Here is a 24,571-nt window from a genome sequence, read left to right on the forward strand (position 1 = left end):
AAAAGCAAGACATGAATTACGATTTTACACTTACAAATAGGCTTGTTAAATCAGATTAAGGTTTACTAGGGTTGGCCAAGATCCTGTGACTTAAGGCAGACAGCCACCAGATGTTGCTGGAAGCTCATAAGCAGGATTTAAAAGTAGATAGTCTTCTTAACATCTTGCACTGAAATATACACACAAATACCCACCCACTCCCCAGATGTAAACCCAGGTTCTGCTGGCAAGAGTTTTATAAGGAGAGAGTCTATATTATTTTCTTTCCTTATGTTAAATTCTTCATTATGGTGAAATGTGCAGGATTTAAATAATATCATTGCCTTGGAGTGCAATCATTAAACCAAAGACATCTCATGTGAAATATCACAGGAAGTTCTTTCTCCATTAATCAAGGCCGTACACTGGATCAATCTTATTTAGAGTATTATTGGTCGTGGGCAATGAGAACTCTACCCACAAAGATTGATTCACAAGGACTTCATTTTTTTCAACACTTCCAAAAGATTTATTGTTTTACTGTTTTCCCTGCTTTGTTACAATTTCTTTCTCCCCTCCCCCTCGGGCTTCAGGGTGGGTGGACCGATGGTGCCATGTTCCCTGGGTTTCCGTCTTGGAATACTGAAGAGCAAAATATCATCTTGACCTTTACAAGCACAGTGTTTTGATTTGTTGCCCATCACATCTTTTTTTCTGCTTGACAGTTGTCGCCGGCCTGTGGAAACAGTGGAATGAGAATCAGCCAGTCATTAATTATCAATGACACCAACCCACCTGTGCAGGCCAATACAAATAAGCTCCATGAACGTTTCAGAGACTTCATTATTCTTTCATGACCACAGCCAAAGGAGAATGATAAAGCACTTCCTATTCTATTCCTATGTGCCAAGGCATAGACCATAATGTGCTACAAATGCCACATTTAGGGACTGGGTTACCCCCCCCCCCCACACACACACAAAAGAAAAGTATGTGTGTGTATGTGCATTATTATTTTCAGCCCAAATCAATCCACTGTGGGATGAAGGCCTTTCACTGAAAGTTGTGGACCCTCATCTACCACACCGGTCCAGTGTGGGTTGTAGAGGTTTTTCAGTTTCTTGCTGAGAGAGAGTGACTGGCCCAAAGACACCCACTCAGCTTCCATGCCTAAGGAAGCACTAGAACCCATGGCTCTCCGTCCCTAGTCCAGTACCTTAACTGCTACACCACATGGCTCGTCTGTCTCTCTCTCTCTGTGTGTGTGTGTGTGTAAATGCATTGAATTTGACTGAATTCTGAATCCCAAGGGCCATCACAGACTACGTGGCTTCATGAAGGGAGGCAGGATCTTTTCAAAGTGACCAGAACCAAACTGGTATGAACATGAGACTTCATGGCTTCATTCAGAGCATTGTGAAAGATGAAAACAGTGCCTAAATCCCCTACTCCTTCTAGGTTTTATTTCTCCATAAAAAAGTAGATTGAAGAGAGAAGCAGGAATTGAGAGTCTAGCCTTTAATCATCAGGCTTAGATTCTCAGAGGTTTTTCAATCACATTGCTTTCAGGCAGCAAGGTTATCTTATTTACACATACAGTAAAACCTTGATTTTCTAGACCCACAAAGTTTTCTTTCTTGCCACAAAATCTTTCTTGTCACAAAGATTTTGCATGAGACTGGCCAAATTCTACTGTAACTTATAGCATTTACAGATATGGCATAACATTGCCTCTTCAGTTTACTGGACCTTCATTATAATCAATATCTCTCCTTCTTTGTTAAACCTGTTAAAATAAAGTTGCACTGTGTTATCTAATTTTGCCTGTTTTTTTAAAAAAAGTATAGAAACTTTCCTTTCTTTAAAAAATTGAGAAGCAAGGAAGTTTAACTGCAAAATCTGCACCTCTTCTTACAGGACTCTCCTCTTTTAAATAACCAAAGGAAAGTTCTACAATGTCTTTCTGCTAAAGAATAGGTCATGGGGGAAATAACAATTTTTTTATTCTATATTTTAAAAGGTTCTTTGCATGATTCTTGCACCCTCTCCCCATGTTTGTCTGACATTTGGTAGGTTCATCTCCAAGAGGAGGAAATTGCCTATTAAAATAATAGTCACTTTTGGGTTTTGGAGGAAGCAAAAAGAATTTAAAGAAGTTTAGTGCATGTCTAAAACTGCTGAATTACCTTAGATGGCAGTCCTATGCCTGTACATTTTACCCCATCCTTTCAGATTTTTTTTTTAAAAATACACCTTTTATGTCTCCAAAGTTGGTGAATAGGAGGAATGATGTTTTGCATTTGCAAACTTTATTTTGACTCAGACTCCAAGTTGAAACTCTTATTCGCTTAATCATTCACTACCCAAGTGGGCTGATTCCCGAATTCCTGAATCAAATATTAATGGACTCTTAACATTATTGCATTCTCCCAATATAAATCTATATCCTATTAAAGTAAAGATAAAATTTTCCTCAAGAAAAGTTCTACTCCTTGTGGTTACATGGAGAAATCCACATTTTTCATTGCTTTTTTCCTGGATGTTTTTTCAACTTCCTAGTCTACCCTACATTACCAAGATTTCCTGGTGATCTCCTATCCAAGGACTAACTAGGGTCAATCCTACTTAATTATTTTGAGATCGGCCAATATCTGATTGTGCTCAACCTACAGCAACTAGAAGTCATTATTAGTACTGTCAGAAACAGAATAATGAAGTAGATGGTCCACTGGTTTTTCACAGAGTATACCTTTTATTCTTGTCTTCTAATCATAAGTACATATGGCTTTCATTTTGGAAGGGCTACTGAGCTGAAGGAATGACCCTTGCTGCCACAGAAAGGTTCTGTGCAAAATGGAATATTAAAATCTATTCTAGGTGTCCTGTTTAAGCATCATCATCATCATCAGTCACACAGTCAGCCAGATGTTTAGACTGGATTTGGCATTTTTATCCACCTATTGAGTCCTTCCCAAGGACCTGGGGTAGGCAGATGTTGTTGTTTGATGGTGTTAAAGGCATAATTGCAGGATGTAAGCTTTTCCAAGTAAAGCTACCTTTTGCAATTGACTGATGGTGATTTTATCAATGTCGATGGTCTTCAAGTGGTGCTCCAGATGTTTTGGGACTGCACCCAAGGCACCTATAATAACTATTGGTACTATCTTTGCTTTCTTTTGCCACAGTCATTCTACTTCTATTTGCAGGTCTTTGTATTTTGTGATTTTCTCCAGTTCTTTCTCTTCTCTTCTGCTGTCTCCAGGTATTGCAAAGTCCACTATCCAGACTTTTTGTCTTTCTTATCAACAATTGTTAAGTCTGGGGTGTTGTGTGGCAGGTGCTTGTCTGTTTGAATTCTACAGTCCCAGAGCACTTCAGCTTCTTCATTTTCTATTACTTTGTCTGTTTTGTGGTGCCACCAGTTCTTGCTTGCAGGCAAATGGTATTTCTTGCAGATATTCCAGTGCACCATTGTTGCTATTTTGTCATGCCATTGTTTGTAGTCAGTCTGTGAGATCTTCTTGTAGCAGCCAACTAGATGGTCCCCTGTTTCTTCAGCTTCTTTGCAGAGGTGGCATTTGCTACCTGTTGCTGTCTTCTCAATTCTGGCTTTATCGGCATTTGTTTTTAATGCTTGGTTTTGTGCAGCCAGAATTAGCCCCTCGGTCTGTTTCTTTAACTTTCCAGCTCTTAGCCATTGCCAGCTCTCGTTGTTATCTGCTTTGCCTGCTAGTTTTGTTCTGTACTGGCCATGTAATACTTTGCCTTGCCATGTCTCTTATCTATTCTTCATTTGGTCTTTCTTGTAGGCCAGTTTGGTCTCCTCAGTATTCAGTAAATGATGTAGTAGCTTCAGTGCATCTTCTTCACTGTCCTTCAGATATTCTCCCAATGCCCTTTTTTCTTCTTCAACTGTCTGGTGTACTTGCAACATTCCATGCCACCTTTGCTCCTTGCTAAGTAAAGATGATGGTAAGTAGAGATGATGATGATGATGATGATGATGATGATGTAGATGATGATGTCATCTACAGTCACAGCCTAAGACTGGTAAAAACTAAGAATATAGGCAGTTCCAAGCAAGGTGGGTTTTTTAAATATAAAATTAGGATGTTCAGGTCCAATAAATTCAAAATTTCCAGATATCAAGGGAGTCCTTTAGATATTGCTCCGAGGGCTCCAAGCATAATTGGTATAACAGTGGACTTTTTTTTCCATAAGTATTCAATTTTGATGTACAAATCCCAGTATTTTTTCCAATTGCTTTTCCTCAATCTTCCTCAATCAACTGTTATAGTCAATGAACCAGACTTTCTTCTTTTCAATGACTGTTATATCAGGCATGATATAAACAAGATGCCTGTCTTAAAGTCCCATAAGTTTTTAGCCCAACTCATTTTCTAAAACCTTCTCAAATTGATGATCCCAGTAGATTTTGCTACATTTGAATCCAAACCTCTTACAAAGTTCCCAATGAATATTTTTCACAACCTGGTCATGATGCTGCTTATAGTCAATTTGTGAAATTTTGCTGCAGCCACTGATGATGATGATTATTCTATTAGCCATTTTTATGCATATTTTTATTAGCCACCCAACTCCAATGGACTCTGGGCGGCATATAAAACTAGAAAAAGCTAAAAACAGACTAAATCCTTGCTGAAGAATAGAGGTTTCCACTCTTTCTCCCCTCCTTGATTCTGAGCTGGGTGTTGCTGTTGGGGCCCTTTCTCCAGTCAGTACAGGTGGCCGAGCAAGTAACTAGCTAAGTGGTCAGCCAGCCTTTCCAAGGTCTTCTGAGACCCCATTTGTGAGCAGAGGGAGCTAAAGTCAGGGAGGCAACACAGAATAAAAAGAACCCCAAAGAAGAAGAACTGGAGAGGGAGAGGGAGAGGGAGACAGAAAGAGAGGAATGGTGTAGCAGATAAGTATATTGCTATATATTAAAATGTTTAGATGTTGAATTTGTGGGAGGGAAAAAAGTTAAGTTAATGTATTTACTTAATATGTTTCTATCCTGCCATTTACAGCAAGGTGGCTCACAACAAAAATTCTAAAAATCAAAGCCCATGTCTAGGGCTACCTCTTGATATTCCTCAAAGTACATGATCTTCCTCAAAGATATGTGGTGGCAGCATTAAGTTTGTATGCTTGTGGATTGTGTTGATCTGGTGCTTGCCTCAATCTGAACTGCATTTTCAGTCTATATGTTCCAAGTAGTATGACTCAAAAACTTTGGAATCTCAAGTTCATTCTTTGGAATGAACCCATTTCCACATAAAAATGGGAGGCTTCTGCTAGATCCATCCCAGTAGGTTTCCATCATTTTAATATATGTGGCAAAAAGTTTAGATCAACCTTACATTCCCTGAATTCTGAGCTATAAAATGAGAAATTATTAAAATAGATTTAATTGGCAAGTTAAAATAAGTGTCGTTCAAACTGAGGTCAACTCCTGTTCACTTCACAGACACATCCATGTTGTTTTCTTGGTAGCCCCCTGGCCCACATTGTGGGCTGAGGAGCTAAACAGTGCTGGACCCGGTTAGTACTTGGCTGTTTGACATCCATGGAAAGTAGATCAGACTCAGACTGGGACATTACATTTTGCAAGAACTATACTTTAACCAGGTAATTAATTAGTGAATTGATTGTAGGGCAGCCCTTTATCCATGGGTAGAAGGGGAAGAGGTGGCAAGAACAGAAATGGCTTTGTGTAGAAATGAAATACTAAGGTTATTCATGCAGTCAAGTTGCCCTATCACAAGCATGGGCTACCAACTGTTTGTGAAGGGCATTGTCTTCTACTTTGCACCAGCCTACTGCCGAGGCAGTCTTTTCCCATATTCTCCTGCTCTGAGCTGAAAATAGTGTTATCTGGCGGTTGCCAGCTTAATGCTGCACTTACTTTGTTCTAGGCAAGCCTCTGCACTATGACTGGCTAGAGGCAGAAATCTCCCCCTCCTTTATTGTCCCAGCTTTGCTCAGGAACATCTGTTGCAGTTTCTTTGATAGGTCTCTCTCAGTGACACAGTGGTTATAGCTTTTGCTTGATGTGTAGACGTCCCAGTTTGAAACCTGGTAGAAACTTTGAATTGCTACATTTCATTCCTTAAACTACTACCTTTCTGCAGGTAATAATAATGATAGTATTCTTTTTAAAAAGTTTCTATTTAAAGCTGCTTGTTGTATCTGCATATATGTGCATTTTTGATGCTTTAACTTTCTATCAATTTAATTTACCTTTGTGTATATTATATACAATATTATATACATATTCATAATCGGTTTCCTGGCATGGAAAGTCGGGAGGGCACATCACCAAGGGAAGTATCTGTGGGAAGGCTGAGATTGGCAGTGGCCCTCACTGAACGCCTGACAACTCACTGCTCCAGCATTTACATCTGGACAGAGTATTCTTAAATGGGTTTACAATCCAGCCAGCATCAGAACAGGAGAGGAGCAACTTAAGAATGCCCCAGTCATGATCCTACTGTGCCAGTGCATGCCTATTCTTGCAAAGTCTTGAAGAGCGTATGGTGACTTTTTAGCAAAGTTCCCCCTGCATTAGTAGTGGACATTGGTATGGCAGCCTTTTGAATCTCAGACGGCTCTGTGTGTGTGTGTGTGTGTGGGTGTGGGTGTGTGTGTGACCCTAGTTTTTTTTCCCTCTCCCTCCCTCTTATTGACATTAAGATTGAACATCAAGTCCAAATTTGAATTCTAAATTAAAAATTAGGGTTCGGATTATTTTAAAAATTCATATACCTGAACAAACCAGAAATCAGCCTTTGTTCTCCAAGATGAGTTTCTGGACTCTGCTTTGGTATCTTCTATAGAAATGGGGTGAAGGAGAAAGAATGGCAGTGTGTAAGTTGCTGTTTCTTCCATCTTTATCCATTTGTGCTTTTTTTAAGGGTAGGGTGGGCTGTTCCTCTCCTAGAAAGAGATTTGCAAAAAAGCAAACACTGGAAATTAATCTATATTTCTCCTTCAAACATTACTGCACTTAAAAACTATTAATATTCTTGACAGAATGTCTAAAAATCAAATTATATTCATTATTTCAAATATTTAAAGGGTTAAGAAAAAGATATGGGGACGATATTGTTTAACTTTTCACTGAACAATGTTTTAATATTTTATATTAGGAGAAAGAATCTTAAAAGTAGGGACTTCACATAAATACACTTAATTCAACCTTTTGTTCTTTATTTTTTTAAGAAACAAGAAGTGAATCCAACTTATAATATAGTGTGGAAAAAAGAGATGAGGAAAAGAAAGAAATGTTGCTGAATTAATTTGAGAAATTCCAGAATTCTGGAAATTCTTCCAGTTCAGAATGGAACGTTTGTAAAAGAAGAGGATGGAATATACATTGCTATAAGTTCCTGGTAAGAGGAACAGGGAACAAACATATCTTGAAATGAATATTTTAAAAATAGGGAAAAACCAAATTTGGCTATAAAACTGTGAAGTAAATTTAGCATTCAGTGGAACCATTTAATAACTGTCAGTCTTACAAGGTAGACCAGACAGGAAGCATGGCTAGAAGAACTAGCTCTATTTTATTGTAAGGTTACATTAACAGAATTTTGCAAGTCTGAAAGTACATCTCTTCCTCAGTCTTCTTTACAGCCCAAGAAACTAGGAAGGGTCTCCTGAGCCTCTTGCCCCACTCACATTTCTGCTGAGGCCTCAAGTGCCTTTTATCTGATAACCATATTCCCTTGGTTGTGTCTCTTTGCCCTGTCTCCCAAGGTCATTCCCATATACCATAACATTCACCATTTACATCCTAAACTGATTAATGGCTGCATCTTTTCATAATCTATGTAGCTGATCACAGAAAATAAATATGATCTTAGATACTTTTTAGGTCGTGTTTCTCTACATCTGCCTATGAAGTTTTCTGGGTTTACTTGTGTAAACAAAGTTGTTTTTTAGACATGAAATCATCAAAGGCAAATATTTATGATATTTATAGAGAAACTTTAAGTTTCTCTCTATACGGAATATCACTACTGGAGAAAGTTGCCTTTAAATCCTGCTTGTGAATTTCCAAAAAAGCATCTGCCCCTCTGAGAAATTGGATGTGGACCTGATGGACTATTAGGCTCTGTTTTCAGGATTACATATCTTAGTATTTTAGGGAAGGGGAGTAAGATGTCGTGATGCAAAAGGTGCCTAGCATTTCAGCACATCCTTTCATATTTGTGCAGATAAGAAGACTCTGCCCCAGTTGGATTGTTTCAATTGTACTGGATTTTAATTCTCATAATGCACAGCCAATTCAGTCATTGGGAGTTAAAGTCCAATACAACTGCAGAGTGCTGGATTGAGAAAGTTAGTGTGAAGGCAGTATTATTTCTACTACTTAAAGTTAGGACTTAATATTTTAAAATCTCCTTAATGCGTCCCTTAGCTGCCTCTAGCATGCTTACATATTGCAAACTGTTTCTTCACGCCTATTATCAAATCAGCCAGTCATATAATGGAGCCAGATGGCTCTTCCTTTGATTGGAATGAAATTACAGCCACTTAGTACATTTGCAAACTATTACACAGGGTGGGTATGACAGTCATTCCCTCCCTTTTTAATTTTTTTAACGACAACAACAAAAAAAAACCCAACCCTTAATCTTGTTCATTTTGTGTGTGGTTTATTTGATTTTCTGAAAGAAAGGAAAGGAAATACAGGAGAACTGGGAGGGGAAAAAAACAGCAAAAGAAAGAAAACATTAGCTGAATGCATAAAGAGATATATTTTCAACTCATTTCAGAGGTACAAAAGTAACTTCCTTGAAATGTCTTCATACAGCATATGCAAACTAAAATGAGTGCAGCACTCTACCTTTCATTACTTGAACTTTTGTGGAGGAATAATAACAAACAAAAGGAAAAATAGAGCAGGTACCATATATTCAAATGAATCTAATTTGTGATTCAATATTTGGAAAATGGAACAGCTTACAGTATTTTAAAAGCAAAGAGAACAGTCTCCTTTCAGGAACAAGATAGAGGTTTTTTTTCCTTTTGGTTTGACATGTGTTCATTTGTCATCTTCATTGTGATTTAAAATCATTTTAAAATCTCAGACAGGCTTTGAAAATTGCTGAAGCCAATTGGAATCTAATTCTGGTGGATTGCATGGTGCTTAATATTTTCAGCATTCTCACTGGAAACCTAATGAAGAAAAAGTTATAAATGCTTTACAGAATTGAGGTTTAAAGGTCCCCACTACAAACTGCTAGCTGCTCTGTCTTTTATTTCATTTATTTATGCAAATATTTATGGTTCTTTTTAAAAGAATGTGAGCAGGGAAAATATAGCTTAGCTTGATGACAATTTTTCAGAAATTCTTATCCTTTGATCATAAAGGGGATAATCCCAAAACTATTTTATTTCCAACTGTGTGAATATTTGGAAGTTGACCCGAACAAGCTTGGCTAATGCTACTAACGTGGTAAAGTTATTATGAGTAAGTATATGCAAACAAGTTGAGGGGCAATCCGCTTTCAATCTCTCATCTAAAATATTTCTTTTCAGAATTGCCTGTGAAATTTTGTAAAAACTTGTTGACAGGAATCAGCCAAGGAACAAATGAGTGGTGTAGGCACACGATGTACTAGCTTCTGATTCGGCCCCCACAACAGCAGACACTCTAGAGCAGTGTTGTCCAAACATGGCCACTTTAAGATGAGTGGACTTCAACTCCCAGAATTCCCCAGCCAACACTGCTCTAGAGGCACTACTAGAGGCTCTACAGTGTCATTCCTTTTCCCCCTTTTCCTTCTTGACTTGCCTCAGGCAAATCTCTCCTACACTGCTATCTATCAGTACAGTACCACATTCTGACTGCAAAGTCTTAGGAGCCCCCTTACCAAACCTAAAAACACCTCTGTAATCTATGAAGGACATTTTCCTTGCTGGCACAAGGGAAAAACTACAAAGAATCTTATACATCACTGGGATTATTAGCCACTGAATTTAAATATGAATAGAGTCTGGACCAATACAAAGACATTCAGTGCAGTAGAATTTCCTGCCATCAGGATTCATCTGACAAGCAACTGTGTGACCTTGAATGTTGTGCTAGATGAGTCTTTGGTCTGACCTAGCAGAGCATTCTTATATTCATACATTCTTACATATTTAATCATGATTTCCAAAACATTGTTGGAATCGCTTGGTCTGAATTTTGCATTTATTGGGAAAATACCATAGCTTAGCAGTAGGAGACATTCCCTCCATTTTTTTTAAAGAAAACCCAATCTTGGTATTTACATAGAGCTTTGGGAAAGACTCATATCTGATACGCAGGAGAGCTGCTGCCAGTGTGGATCCGAGATGACCCTCCAGATGTGGCTAAACTTGGTCTCCTGGCAGCCCCAGGACAAAGTCTGTTCTGAAAGACGCTGGGTTGTTAACAGTATCTACATGGACTTCCAGCAGTTCTCACTGGTTTGGTTTACTGTACAGGCTGCTGAATATCATTAATACACTCCATTATAAACTTAATTGAACTAGCTGAAAATAATTGGCCATCAATTATCTTTCTATCTCAAGTTGCTGATGTTGACCTATCTGATTCTACTTCAGTGATTACAGCCAAATACTGCTCCATAGTTTGTACAATATGCTGTAATTTGTCTTTAAACATCTCCTAGACATTTTCCATTTGAAAACATTTCAAATGCAGCTTTCCATTTAGTTTCTACTTTTTAGCAATGTGTTATGTCCTTGCTGTCAGTTGAATCTTATTTTTGCCTTAATTTCATTAGCTGCCAGGGTTATTTTAACAATATAAATAGTCACTATCATTGGATTCTAACTTTTAGTTTTGATACCATAGTCACTCCTTATGCATTATCCTTCCTTATACATTGCATCACTACATTTTCTCTAGATATAATCATAATATTAATTACAACTTTTCCATAGCGTTTAGCTTTTAGTATTATAATGGTTCAATATATTTCAGATTGGTAATATTACTATTCTGTTATTCTAAACAATCTTTTAGTTGCCTTATATAAATTGTATCATACTTTACCATATTAATTTTTATGCCCCAAATTCTTAAACTTTAACTTACAATTTTACTGGTATTGTTACATCATTTTATTGCTTGTTTTACTCTAAACAATTAGGACATTTTTGTTTTGTTTTGCTGGTCAATGGCCGAAATAAAATAACTGACTGACTGATTGGCCATCAGGACTTTTCCTGTTCATTAAGGTAAGCTTTTGCTTGGCTTTCTATGAGTTATTTATGTCCTACATTCACCTGGCAAGAGAAGGCAGCAGCCTGGTGTAGGCAGCATCACAAGATCCTATTACAGGAATAGCACATTTCTAGTACTATGTTCTAAGATCAATACTCTGAAATTATATGAGAAGATCCCTGGCAGAAGAAGCCAAAGTAAACTCTAATCCAGGGTTCTATGTTCCCCAGTGGCCAGTCAACAAAATGGGAAGGCAAAAGATCTCTTCCATTGCTGCTCTTTAGCGACTGCCTGTGATCCTGGAGATAGTATAAATCTATCAGAATGAGAAACATTGACAGTCCTGCCTAGTCCCCCTTTAAATCATATAATCTAGTGGACTTCAACATATCTGATGGCAGCTCACTGATGCTATTTGTTCAGTTTTGAATTTTGTATTATTTCTTTAATTTAAAAAACCCATTGGATTTAATTTAATTCCCAGCACAAAGAAAAACTAACAAGGTTTCTATATTTGAGTATTTAGACACTCAGTTGATATTTTCTTAGACTAAATGCCTGGGGAAAAGCAACTATACACATACACCAACACACATATATACATATACACATGCACACATATGTCTGTGTGCAGTAATGTACTGAATGAATAGCTAAATCCTGCCTTAATTGTCGAATTGCTTCTTAGTCTTTCACCGTAACTATTTTAAATGAGAAGGGAAAGTGAAGGGAAAGCCATTGGATTGGAATAAAAACAATTTAGTTGGGTTTCTTTTTTGTTCCCATTTGAACATTTGACTTCTTGCTATGCATGCCCTTTTGAACTATATGGCATCAGAATACAGATGGGAGGTCTGAGGACTGTGTTGCATTCAGGTGTAAGTCAGTTCCATTGACAGTGAGCCCAAAGTAAAGAGAATGTCTGTGTTCAGGGCAAAGCTGGATGCTTGGAGGCCAAATCTGATACTGCAGAGATAAAATCGAGGGCCTTTTCTGTGGTACAAAACAAATGTAATGGAGCACTCCTGGTGATCCCTGGATAGGCACTGGGTATGTCTATAAACTAAGTGGTCAGAGGTTTTCTGTTCTGTTTGGTGTTTATATGACACTGCTCTGTCTAGAAAGATGATGTGGTTTGGCTGCCCATTAAGTAAATGGCTTGGGGATGAGGACAAAGTGGAAAAAAGAAAAAAGAAAAAAAAAAAAGGCTGAGCAAAGCTCTTTCTTCTCATTACTACATGCCGAATTTACTGTAGATATATTGCATTAAAATCAAACCAGTCAGTGTGTATACTATACTCCCAAGTAATCCATATTCTGTGTGAAGAAATGTTCTGTTCTTCAACCTGTACAAAATATGCCATGTACAAATGTTCTTTTATTTCCCATAATTTATACAGCAGGGTTTGCTGTTTTACATCATTTATTTTGGGAAAGGAAAGGATCTATGCAGAAGACCTGGACTATACCTCCAGCTTCTGAAAATTTGAGGTTAGTTATATCCACACTGACTTTGCACCAAGTACGTTGCTAAATGTGCATCAGTATGCTACATTTGTGCTATCTCAATGACGGTTATCCATATCTTCTAAATACATACAGTATGCAGTGAACTTGTACTATTTATCTGTGGCCGAAGTTTTCCTACAATTACACTGTCTCACACTGTAAAAGATATATTTCCTTTCATCTAAGCCTAGAAAAATCAGCAATTGCTAATACCTTAGTATATTTTAAGAGACCAGCGCACAGTTATTGTGACTATGTCTTCTGCTAATTTTATCATCCAGGGTGGCAATTTATTCTTCCACATCTAGCTCTTGGAGAAGTTTCAAAGAAATATAGAAGTTGTCAGCACATAAGAATCAACACATTACTGGGGCACTGCAGCCATTTATAATGACACCAAAATGTGCACTCACTTGTTTGGCATTAATTTAATGTCCCACTTAACTTCTATCAGATGCAAATAGCTGCCTCATCCATTTAAGAGTTTCTGAGTGTGCATATAATGAAGTGCTCTGTACCTGTCAAGTAAGCAGAATTCATAACTGAAATCAGAAATGGATGAGGAAATTTACTGTCCTTCTTGCCAAAGAAATGGAAACCTCCAAGCTGGCAATGTCAAATTTATAACTCACATTGGTTTTCTTTTGCAAGCTTTCCCCCTATTACTCTCTGGACTGAGCTTTCAGCAGAGGGTGCCCAGGGATGAATATAAATGTTTCAATCTGTTTTTAAAAGCAAAATTAGGAAAATTAGCCACTATTATTATCACACTAACTAAAATAAAATAATTTAGGCACCCAGCCTCTTGTTTTTAAGTTGGTTTTATATCTTGTGTTTCATTTAAAAAAATCTCACTGTTTAATTTTAAACAGTGTTCTATTTATGATCAGACTCCCTGGAGAAAGATTTTTATGAGCATAAATGAAGATAATGACTATCATTAGTCACTGCCATTAGCATAAAGCATTAGAACCTTTATTCCATTCATAACAGACTGTGACATGCGAGTAAAAATATGACTTCCCATCACGGGTGTATGCTTACTGACTACAGCTGGTTGCTATTTTACACAGCTAAACTGATATCAAAAGGGTGGTAAGAGTAGAATTTAATAGCATGTTCATCATCATGTCTAATTGTTTTCCACCACAGGGTTTGAAGCTTTATGTTCTCTATCAACCCAAAACAAATAGCCATCCTGCTTAATGGCTGCTCAATTAATGTTTATGGTTCTACTTTTATACCCTGAGTTATTTGACAAATAAACTCCAAGAAGCAATTTAAGAACCTCTGAAGCTTAATGATAAGCCAACTGATATTTAAAAAGAAAAAAAAAATCTGGTAAGGAATTCTTTTTATTGAAAGAAAACCTTTGAGATTTGGCATCTCTCTCTCTCTACATCATTATATTAATTGTCAAAGTGGCTTTGAAGACAAATAGTATTTGTCTCTATTCCTTATAGCTTTCCTGAAATAGTTAAGTGAAACAGAAGCGACTCGTGAATCACAATTCATCAAAAGGGGATGCTAAATTCACCACAGCGAGGCTTAGTTTTGTGATGCCGAGGTTGTTATAAAGATAAAATACTGTAAAGAAGTATAAGAATAAAGCATAATAATAAAATCCTGATCAAAACCCCACACACCAGCAGTTAATTCTTCCCACCATCACACTAAGATCAGATGACGTTATGGTTAGTAATCCAGTTTGGGGCAATAAAAGGGACGGCTTGACAGAATAAGTGGGTCCTAGGGCTTTCTTAAAAATTGTCAGGATGGGTGGTTATAAACCCAGATGGCAGCCCATTCCACATGAGGGGGGCAATGTCAGGAAAGACCTTCTTCCTTGTAGCAAAGAGTTTAACAGCCCTGCAGGAATGCAAATGAGAATAGCATCACTTCCTGCAGATGGGTCTTTAAGCAACCTGGTCCCCAATGCTTTCAGACTCCACAGATAAGAACCAGCTCTCTGAACTGTTCAGTGCAGTGTACTCTCACATGCTCTGGCTGTTTTGCTCCTGGTTTGCCTTCTCGAGCCTAATTTGCATCCCTTTTTGCTATTTTTCTTTTCAAATAAATCACAGAACAATTCCCAGAGCAATAATAAAACTACAATGAAAAGATAAGATCAGGCATAGAAAGAGATACCTGCTTCTCCTAGCTGCCTGGTACTACAGAAAACCTCCTTGCTTTGTCTATCTGGCAGTCACTGCCACTGCTGCTGCTGCTGGCTTTCCTGGCTACACACAAGATGCCAGTGCATTTGCTCACCTGGCTCTGCTTCCCCATCACTCCCCACGTTCTTCAGCCACTGACTCTTGCTCTCACTACCCCCCCCGTATCCTCCTCCTGCCTGGCATCTGCAGAGGGCCCACCCAGTTACTCATGTGCCTACCCTCCTGGCCAATCACTGCTATGGTTACTCTGGTCCATTTCCTCTCTCAGTCTGGTGCTTTCCCACACAATGTGCTGAAAGTTTACAAAAACAAGGACAAAATGGCCGTTGGGTAAAAAGGGCCCAAATCCAGGTCCCATCTGGGGTTTGCCTCATATATCAGCCCTACCCTGGGATAAATGAGTAGAAATGAGAGCTATCTGCATATCAATGACCCATATACCTAAGCTATACTACAGCTATTTCCTATAGCTGAGAGAAGCTTGGGGGACCAGTTGCTCTTTATCAGATGGATGATCTATAATTCAACTACCTCCTCTGGTTTAACAGTTACATTTATTAAAAATGAGAGTTCAGAGACAGGTTTCCCTGCTATTGCTTTGGTGCCTATTAATTCAGCACTTTCTCTTTTGATTGAGAACTTAGTAAGCTCTATAAAAATACCAGCAATAATAATAAGCTTTCAATGAAGAGGTTCCATTGCAGATTCTGAATGTGAAGGATTTCTAAACGGTGCTGCTAATTGCATAGAACAGTAATGCAGTCATCCAGAATATTTTAATTCAGATTCTCTGATCGTTGATTTCTAACATTATATTATAAGACTGTGCTGCTCCAACACCAAGGCCATTAATCATTGATATTCTTGTGTCCCCTAAAGTAACTGGACAAAATTAGACAAGGAAAGAATAAGACTTGAACAATGACTACAGAAAAGAAAATTCTTATCAGAAATTACATGTATTTTATCTCCCTAGTCCTCCTTGGTAGGATATTGTAATCTATTTTAATGGAACTACTATAATCATATTGTATTCTTTCTCCATAATCTTGCAGATCACAGGATCTGCTCTTCAACAGAAACAAATGAGACTGTGTGTTTTTAAAAGCGTTTTCTTTTTTTACAAGACTCAACTCAAGAAAGTGGTAGAACTGTGATAAAGGAATCACCTAGCCAGGTGATATTAGGTGCTGTGGACCTCTAATTAAGAGGCAATAAATCATTTTGCTGTTCCTAACCATCTCTTCATTGAACATTATTATTGATAAATAAGCAAGCTATTTGATTTGTTCACTTTTTAAGAATTATTATTACTATTGTCAGATTGTGTAAAATTACTGTGCATTCAAGGATCTTTGGGGAATGCAAAACATTTTTATTTCTCATGTTGTTTGCTCCTCTTTCAGGCACGCACATGTGTGGGGGGTATCAAACTTTGCAAGATAGCAGATGTGGCATTGGGATCCAAGCCTCTCCTTCTGGATATGGACATGTCACCACTATATGCATATTCAAAAGCTGTGGAGCTTGGATTATGATGCCATACCCCTCATCATATAGATATTGACACCCCCTGCAGATGCCCACAGATATGCACTAGGCAGCCCCCTACTTTTCCTTGGGCTTTGCACACCTAATGAGGAAACACCTAGAATCCCAGCCAGGCAGGGGCAGGAAAGACTGACATATGTGATATTCACCATCCTCTTTCAAAGAATGTGTAGGGCAATTTTAAAGAATGAACAGTCTTGTGAAGATTGGGTATACCAGAGATTATATGCAAAATATTGTGTTCTTTGATATTTGACTTAGGAATGAAGGTTAGTGGTATCCTGCAAATAAAGGATATCATACTCCTGTCAATATTTTTTTCTGTATATAAGTGCAGTCACCCTCTTGGATGGGTCCATCACATGTGCCGAGTACCTGCTTTGCATGCCTCACATTCCAGGGTGATACGTCTTTGGAAATGACTTTGAGGGAACAGAGGAGTAATATCCCTGTGCCAGAAAGCAGTACTGTATTGGAAGATGGGCAGTGTCAGCATAAGATAACAGTCCTTGACATATCCTTTATCATATCAGAGGGCAGGATTCAAAACAATGAGTTATGAGTTTAAATCTGACAATGGAAACAATTTCTTAGGAAGGTTGGGCAATCATTTGTCCAAGATGCTCAAAGTAAAGTTCTTTTTTTCCCTGAGTTGTTTTGTTGCATTATAAAATGCAAATGATACATTATAGAATACAGGTAATAACTGAGTACAGTGGTATTTATACAATAGAAACTAGAAGTAGTTAACACTGTGATGGTTTAGATAAATTAAACCTTTAAAGATGAGAAAATAGTTTATATCAACGTTAAATAAGATTTCTAAAATGTAATGAACATAAGGTTGCTTAAATTGTACAATTAATACTAAGTATGGCATTGTTAAACAGTTGCAAAATACATTGAATTATTTGATAATATGAGAAAGTTTTTTGTAGATATCTATTTTCTAACTTCCCCTTTCTTTACACATTAATTTACAGTGTTTATAAACATTTAGACCCCCTTAAAAATCATACTGTAAGTGTTGCCTACATGATGTATTGTTACATGATGTATTGTGTATATGGAAACCATTCTTGCTTGAATTTGGTTAAACTTCTGTTGTGGATATATGCTGTTATTTTTGCTGTTGCAACATATTCTCCAAGTTTATATTCCCAGTCAAATATTGTCGATGTTATATCTATCTTCCAAAGTTGGGCAAAGTTTATCTTCACAGCTATGAGCATGTATCTCAATAAATTATGGTGTTCCTTGTTAATGTATTCTGAGATTATACCTAGTAAAAAAACCTGTGATTTCATTTCAAACTTAATTTCCAAAATTCTTGAACTGAGCAAGGATTAGATCTGATGGCCTGAATGCCTCCTTCCAATTCCAGTTCTGGTATACAGAATTTGCATTAAAGAATCCCACTGTCTGGACCTTTTTGTATTTTTTATGTAAATAAAAATGTTTCGCTCTTGTAATGTAATAGACATTGCTCAGAATGGCTTTCAACAAGTTAAAAATATAATAAAACAATATTCCCCAATAAAGAGATAAAGTCAAAAGCCTGCTAGCTTGTGTGTGTGTGTATTTTCCACCACTAAGGAGAGGAAGGCAATTTAGAAAGCAAGTTAACTTGATTTTTGGCGTAGCTCTCTCTCTCATGATCTCCAGCCATACCTCACCTTTTCTGACAAGCAGCTTAAAACTTGTAAGAAAGATATACTATGAGCCCATGGAGTGTGCCCACTAATTTCCTCACTGAATTTCCCCTATAAACAATCCACATTTTAAACGAAAAATGAACTGTTATAATCTATGTATATCTATGGCTCGGTATAAGAGAAAGATTCAACAATCAGATCCCAGAAATACTAGATTACAGCTATTACTTGGACGTATTGAATATGCCAAATTACTATGAATGTTTCACACTAAGTCCAATCAATTTATTAAATATATTTTAAATCATCCTGCTAATGGAAGTTCTTAAATCAGACAATTCCAGAAGTGCTTCTCTTCTTTGATATTGTAATAAAACATTAAAAAAATAACAGGTTGCCTATCCTTCAGAATACCCACAGTGAGCTTCCTGAAGGGGCCAGTGGTAAGTTTAGTCTTGACAAAGATTGTGAACAGGCCATTTTTTTAGACAAATTATTCCAAAAGATAGCCAGGCTGAGACTGCGAGGAACTAAAATATGTTGTCAAGGTGCTTTAATTAATACAGTATAAGGTTGGAATATGTTCTTGAAAGTTTGAGTAACTTCTGCCAGCAAATTCCTCATCTGAATTGGCTTCAGGCCACTGTGTCAATGGCCTCATGCAGTGCCACATGGACTCAGGGATGAATTGTTGGTGATCCAATGGTATTTGGATGAAAGAAGCAATGGATGGGCATGCCATTCTCTCTCTCTCTCTCTCCCTGGCCCTCTCCCTCCCTCCCTCTCTCTCACACACACTTTTGCTCTCATTTTCTTTTTAAAAATCTTTTTGCTTCTCCCTAAGCAGCAGGCTGTGGGGAAAGAAGAAACAGCTTTTATCAGCAGTCTGAATGGACTTCCTGCAGAGGACTTTTTGAAATTATGCCAAGACCGCAAGTAGCTTTAGACTTACAGATTGCATACATTGAGCTGGATTTTTTTTTAAAAAAATAGCTCACACTGATGTTAATAAAAGCAATATGATAGTCTAATTGCTGCATATATGGGGCATTTTTTCTGAGGAGAAGTCATGTTGACAGACTTGGGCAGGCTTGAGAGAGGTGTAAATCAAAGTGAGCATTCTCCGTAACAGACCAGACCAGATGGAAAGCTGAAATATCCTGAAGTTTTACTAGTGATGCAGAATTGAAAGGTGAACATAGATACAATCTGTGTATCTGCAAAGACCGTATGTTATTTTTATAACAATTTTCATAAAACCATAGGAAAGTAAGCCCATTCTGGTGCCGCCTAACCTTCTTCTGAAATGTGGCAGGATTGATACACACAGAAGAAGCAGCTTTGTTTTCAAATGTTATTCAATTTGAGTATTTCTTTTAAAAAGGTAATTGATATATTTTTTGACTGAATCTATTTGTCTGAAATTTGGTATTTGCCATCCTTTTCTACTTCATTACAACTGAAACAAAATCACCCAATTTTAGGTTGCCACCATCTTTTCCTATGAAAGCCAAAGAGATAATTGGGATTCAGAATGATGATTCCTATTTGAATGATGAAAAATAATTACATTAATATTATTATACTGCATAATTCTAATACTTTAGTTTGGAAGGATACAAAATAAATTACCATAGTATTATTTTTTAAAATAAATACCTAAATTAAATGTATTATACATGGAACACAGAGTGAGATTTTTAATTTTTTGGGCAGACTATGCTTTCATATTGAGAGTTCTAATATTATAATTTTAGAGAAAATGCAGCCAGCTGAATTTATGAATTTTGGCAGCTTTGACAAGTATAAATCTGTCCTATATCCTACCTACTGCATGTTAAAGTGAGTGGAAACTATATTAGCTGTAGAACCAACATATTTCAGGGAACCAGCTTGGGAGACTGTTCTAAACATAGTCGTCTTCTCTCAACATTCTTGTATGTGAAACTTTTAAGAGTACCACTTTTGTGTCTGCTGTTCCTATCGTCTCCAAACTGTTTATTGTCAGGACTGAGTAGACTTAGTATAACTTAGTCTTTCTGCTCTGGACATTTCAAAGGAGATTCTTAGAAGCTTCCTCATTAGTTAAAAGCAGATGAGATTGAGTGTCATGAAAAGATAGCAGATAGGCCATCTGCTGTATTATCTCTGGAAACAAACTGTCTTGGGCTCTTTTGGCCCAGTTTATGGCAATTTTCAATATTCTTATATGGATTTTGGCTGAAACCTCTTTGAACTTGCCCTCAATTTTCTGGTTACCTTGATCATGATGTGAGAATTGATCTGATATTTCTTTGGTTTCTTGGGTTTTAGAGATTTGTATTGTCTGTTTTGTTACTATTGTTTTCATATATGGCAATTTAAAGGCTCATATGTAGAGTAAGTTACTTCCAAATAAACTCATAGCCTCTTCTTAAAACAGTGGTTGTATTTTTCTCGTTTGTCCTTTTATACATATTTTTAAAATTTTGTATTCCCAAATACAGCACACCAATGCATAATTATGTAAAAGGGATTTATATGTAATGAGGGATCAGGTGTAAGAAGCACATTCAAAAGTAGCTAGAGCGTGTATACTTGATGTACTCATGCTTACATATGATTTATAAATTATATACTTTAGACTGACTGATCTAGGTTGGTGTTTTGACTGGAATTAAACATTTGGCAAGATGCTTGGCTAGTAATGAAAGCAACAAATGAGCAACCCATGTGTCCATCTAGTAATGTCTAGTAATAGTAAATAAGTGACATACTGACACTGTGCTGCAAGTTTTCATGCCTCCCCAAGGTATTAACCAGACCTGACCTTGCTCAGCTTCTGAAAGTTCTGCCACAAGCAGAAAGCATGTATCTTTTATAAGTCTGAAATTCCAGGACCACCTTGGGTTGATCGTGGTATGAATATCTATATGGAATACTTGCTGCATAAGGAATATTAATTCTAATGACATTTTATAATTTGAAGTTAATCTCTAATCTCAGAGCATAAGATAAGCTATATACTTTGTTGATCCTCTATAAGGTATCTGATTCTAGGGATTTGAAGATAATAGGATATATAAAACAAATGCTGTAAATTTATTTGATTCTAAATCCATATATAACTCTGTAATTATTATGTGGAAGGCTTCTGAGTTTTTTCTTTTCCATTGTACAATTTCCATTGTATATATTCTCTTTGCATGCACCACTGTGGCTTATTGAGTCAAGGTTCTGCATGACTGAAGTGTACATGAGTTTTTATTTTCCTTTGGTAATGTAATTTTTGCATATGAAACACAGGATACAGATTGACATGCTAAAATGTTCAACAGTGCCTCCCTATATATTCAATAATTAATGATAAGATATGAAATAACAGTTGAAACTACTGTACTACAATTCCATTAACCCACATAATGGATTGTGCATAATAATGACCCCAATTATTTCAATCTGTGCATAGCGCCTTTGAAACCTTGTTTGCTGGGTGTTATCTTTGCTTTGTTTTGCTGGCAAGTCACTGTATCGTTACCATCTGTATTCTAAGCAGAAGCCCCTTTAACTTTTTCACTCTTTGAATTATTTTTGTCATTCATTACTTGCACAGCAAAAATAGTATGTGTAATCTACATTACAGCTGCAAAAAATAAAATGCTAAGATTTTATGATTTTATATGTATGCATTTTTGCGTAAATGGTAATAAAGGGATGAAACATTCTTGGAGATGCCAAAATAGTTATCCTTTCATCTGTATTTTTGTCAGATGAGTACCTTGCTCATTCATCTAGTGAGCATTTGAGTGACAGCTATATGCATGAATTACCATTGCCCACGGAGGATGTATAATTCTTGGATATGCAGATGTTCTTTATTCTATATAATGAAGCTTGCAACATCTTATTTGGTCTAGATGAAAGAGGGAATTGTTGCCAGCAAATGAATGGAATAGGTCTCCTTGAAACTTACTCCCCAGATGATCTTTTCCTAAAACTTAATACATGACATTGCCTTGATTAAGATCAATTTATATGACATGAGAGTTTGGGTGGTCCCCTCAGAAATATACTAGAACGGCCCCCCTGGAGAACCACTGCTCTTCAACATCTTTTCCCTTCAAATTCAAACTGCTAAAAAAGCACTATTCTATAGTATAAAAGAGAAAGGAAAAGTTGTAATGCGTATGGTCTCTCTTTGTATTTCCTAGGCTTGTGTGTGTGTGATGTATATGTGGAAATATGTGTTTCCCCTGTAGTATCTAAACTTGGATCCTGCAACTTGAATTCAGTCTTATATTGCAATACATGAATGTGTAATTAATAGATAAGCTCTGCCCTATTTAGTTTTCTAAATGCTTAATATTAAAGGTTCCAGATGCTTCTGCAGAGAATAGAAATGTAGGATACCTATTTCTTCTGTAAGTTGTCAATTTACTTGTTAAAAATCATTGTTACTTGGATGGGAAGTGTAATTACTGGAATGGCAGGTTGGAATTTTTGGTTTAAAATCAGGCATAATTGATATTAAGAAAAGCAGAATACTTTTATTTGAAGCTCATATAACGCTATGCAACTGGAACTGCTGGAATTGCCTTAACGCCATACAGTATGTGCCCAAGGCAATTTCAGATCTCTTGTAATATGATTTAAAAAGGAATTTACATCTAACATATTTACTAGTCCTGTTAATGAAGCCAAGCAGCAAAGTAATGATAGCTTATTTAAATTCAGTATTTTGTGTTTTTAAAGCACTTACTTTATCTTATTAAGATTGCTGCATTGAATCACAAGGATTTTTTCTGAATTTCGTGATTGCTTGGTGTTGTGTCATGCAGACTCTTACTGCCTGATTGATGATCCAAGAGGAACAAAAATCAAGGTGCTATAAACTGAAACATTCAAAAATCAGTTTCAATTTTTTTTTTTTTTTTTCCTTTTTAGTTGTTCCAGTCATGCCTCTGGAATGGATGATCAAAACCACACACTGAAGAGAGTTGTTAATACTTTATCCTTGCTAACAGATTAACACTTATCCATATAAAAAGCAACATGTGCATATTCACCTGTGTATCTTTAACAATAAAAGCAGCATGCAGGAGAGAGTTGTGGAACCACTGCCTCCTTGTAGTCTATTACTACAGCCACTTTTCTGTCTTTCCAGATAAATTCTGGAAGCAGAAATGATTCTAGGGATGAAACTGGCTGGAGCAACCAACCAGAGGGATGTAAGGTATAGCAGGACTCTTTTGGTACACAAAGGGAGCGAAAACTCCTATTTCCTTTCTTGCTACTTCTGAGGAACGTCCAAAAATATTGCAAAAGAGGGGAGTCCCATTTTGATTTTGTTTTCTATCTGTATTTCCAAAGCCAGCTCTACAACTCAATTCCAACTATGTTCTGATGGACTATATTTTTTAAACAGAGAATCCAACATATATATCACTTTCAGTTTACTTCAAGCATTCCAGCTGGGCCATTATATGCTTTTCAAAAGTAGAAGTTCCTAAGCAGAATTTTAAAAGCCATTTAAAAAAAAAAAATGCTATTAGCACTCACAATCTATTTTATTAAGGGCCACAACCGCATAATCTAAAGAACATCTGTGGCTATATTTGACAATATAGGAGTGTAGAAGAATAATTTCCTTTATAAATTAACAAAAGCAAAAGAAATAAGGTTATATTACCAAAGAAAGACTGCATATAAAATCAGTAACAACAATTTTTTAAAAAACAACCTATGTTTAATTATTTTTTCTCTCTATAAATCATAGACCATATTTTTTCTTTCTATAAATAAATCATACATTTATTCAGAAGTCAATCCCACTAGTAAGCATGTGTGATTCAAATTTTGCTATTAGTTGTCAGTCAACGATTTCATAATACTAGAGGCTCTTGTTCATTTGGAAGATTGATTTACATGTCTGTGTGTAAATAATTCTGTCTCATCATTTTAAGTTAGGCCTAGTCACTACAAAAAGTGAATTGAGGTGGCAGAATTCTAAACAGGTAAACACTGATTGCACCAGTTCATACTGCAGATTGCAAACAGCTTCTGAAAGCTTTCCCCTAAAGAAAAACAAATTCCTGAAAGTAAAAAAATAAGCATAATGGACTTGGCTGCACACTCCATCCCACAAAACATTCACATGCATGACTTTTTGAAAAAAAAATCTCCAGTCTCAGTTCACCAGGCAGTGGACTGGTGGTGGAGTTAATTTATTTCAGTATTTTCCAAAATTCATACAGGTCATTTCTCACTGTTGCAGTCTATCGTTATGCTGATACTCCTCACATTCCTGATGTTTTTCTCAAGTTAAATTCTAAGTGGGCACCTGCACTGGAACCCTAGATATCAGATTGTGATTCATCCTCCTCTTCTTGAAAGGCAAACAAACTTAAGCTAAAAATTATTTTTTAAAGAATTGCAAACACAACCAACTTATGGAACATCATCAGAGTGGAATCGTATTGAATTAATATCTACAC

The 24,571-nt window shown here is 36.7% G+C and overlaps 1 protein-coding gene across 3 annotated transcripts in view; it reads right to left on the reverse strand.

The window, feature by feature from the left end:
• Positions 1–210: 210 nt before the first annotated feature.
• KHDRBS2 (KH RNA binding domain containing, signal transduction associated 2) overlaps positions 211–24,571 on the reverse strand; it is a 288,252-nt gene continuing 263,891 nt past the window's right edge. Inside the window, exons 12-13 of one of the 3 annotated variants that reach the window (XM_088137381.1) lie at positions 6,748–6,918; positions 211–715 (exon numbers count right to left, since the gene is read on the reverse strand). The gene's annotated coding sequence lies outside the window, so the exon portion shown is untranslated. The remainder of the gene's footprint in view (positions 716–6,747; positions 6,919–24,571) is intronic. The other 2 variants (XM_088137389.1, XM_088137396.1) reach the window with 2 other exon arrangements.

This window comes from Python bivittatus, unplaced genomic scaffold, assembly GCF_059951505.1.
Source record: "Python bivittatus isolate LINGU-HERP-01145 unplaced genomic scaffold, Pbiv_v1 ctg000020_np1212, whole genome shotgun sequence".
Classification (NCBI taxonomy): Eukaryota; Metazoa; Chordata; class Lepidosauria; order Squamata; family Pythonidae; genus Python; species Python bivittatus.